We start from the raw sequence: 1,649 nt of genomic DNA on the forward strand, positions 1-1,649 counted from the left end.
AATTGGTCAGTAAGCCGAGTGAATCAACTCTGGTGGAGAAGTTTATCAACAACCTCCGTCCAGTTCATGCCAACCTGCTGAGATATCAAAACATCAAAACTTTCCAGGACCTACAAATCCTCGGAACCCGCATTGGAGACGACCTCCGCAAGGGTGTCCTAGCCAAAACCACTGGTAGAGGTTATCAGGGATCACATCGACTGGATCTCGCCTCACGGTCAGACAAACAAAATCGATGAGGTCAACCTCCTTGAACCAACCACAAAGAAAACTGAGCATCCTAAAAGGTTATTCACAAACTTGGGGACAACCTATGCCAGTGCCCTAAAAAGACTCAAGGATCAAGGGAAACTACAGCCGATTGGGCCCACTCCGGACCCTTCTGAGGCCAAGAAAACCCGTTTCTAGAATCCCAATGGCTACTGCCAATACCACCAGGGTAAAGGTCATGACACAGAAGCCTGCTTTAAACTGAAGCACGCCATTGAAGATAAGATCAAGAAAGGGGAACTACCTTTACCTCCACCCACTAAACCAAACAACAAGACGAACCCCTTGGGAATCCATGTCATCTCTGATGGCGAGATAACCTTGAATTGCTCACACCTCATCCTGCCAATTGATGACGAGGCGAATGCCTTCGAAAAGGATATCCCAGACGGGATGTTCGTGTTCAGCACTGCAACCATGCTCACCATGTTCCAACAGGTAGAGGAAGTCATAGCCAGCATCTCAGAAAGGATTACCCGACTTGAGGACGCCTACGATCGGTTGATTTTCATCCCACCAACACCAACACCACGCCCAAGGGAGGGTCCTCCAAGCACCCAAAACTCCCTTTACCAGAAATAATTGCTCCCGCGACCCTTCTTGCATGCACCCCACAATAATCAACCCCACAATAATCAACTCCGCAATAATCAACCCAACAATAATCAACCCTACAAAAACTACCCCCACAAGAACTTCCCCTACAAAAACTATCCGCCAAAGAATATCCCTCCAAGGTACCCTCGCAATCCCGAAATCAACGGTATCTGGAGAGACGATACAGAGGACGTCTACATTGTTCCGGGAAAGGGCAAACAAGCAAAAGAGATCGGTCATCTTACCCGGTCCGGACGCCCCTACCAAAACCCGAACAATATAACAACCATTCCAACAACGAATGACCAAGTTGTCCCGGACATGGACACTCAACCCAAGATTCCCGAAAACTCGATCCTTAAACAGCTGCAAAAAGCGAAGGCCGAAATTTCAATTTGGCGACTGATTGCTACATCCTTCGAACATCGGCAGGCTCTGCTACAAGCCTTGGGAAAGTTGATAGTTCCCTCTACCTCCTCTCCTGAAGAAGTGGTAGCACACATGACATGGGATGTCTCTGACTTGAGCAACATGGTCATCTTCTCTGACAAAGATATCCTTCCATCCGAAGCAAACCATCACAATTCCCGCATCCCCGATTAAAGCTATCATGAAGAAGGGAATAGCCTCTCAAGTCATTAAGGAGGACGACAGTGAAATGTGGGGATTCCAAGTTGTGAATGCCCTAACCGATGAATCAGTACCCTTTGATTGTGGCCCGTTCTCCAGCCTCACAATCAAACGCATTCTGATGCGCCAGGGTTATTTTCCGGGCCTACCTC

This window comes from Silene latifolia, chromosome 11, assembly GCF_048544455.1.
Source record: "Silene latifolia isolate original U9 population chromosome 11, ASM4854445v1, whole genome shotgun sequence".
In the NCBI taxonomy this organism is placed as follows: Eukaryota; Viridiplantae; Streptophyta; class Magnoliopsida; order Caryophyllales; family Caryophyllaceae; genus Silene; species Silene latifolia.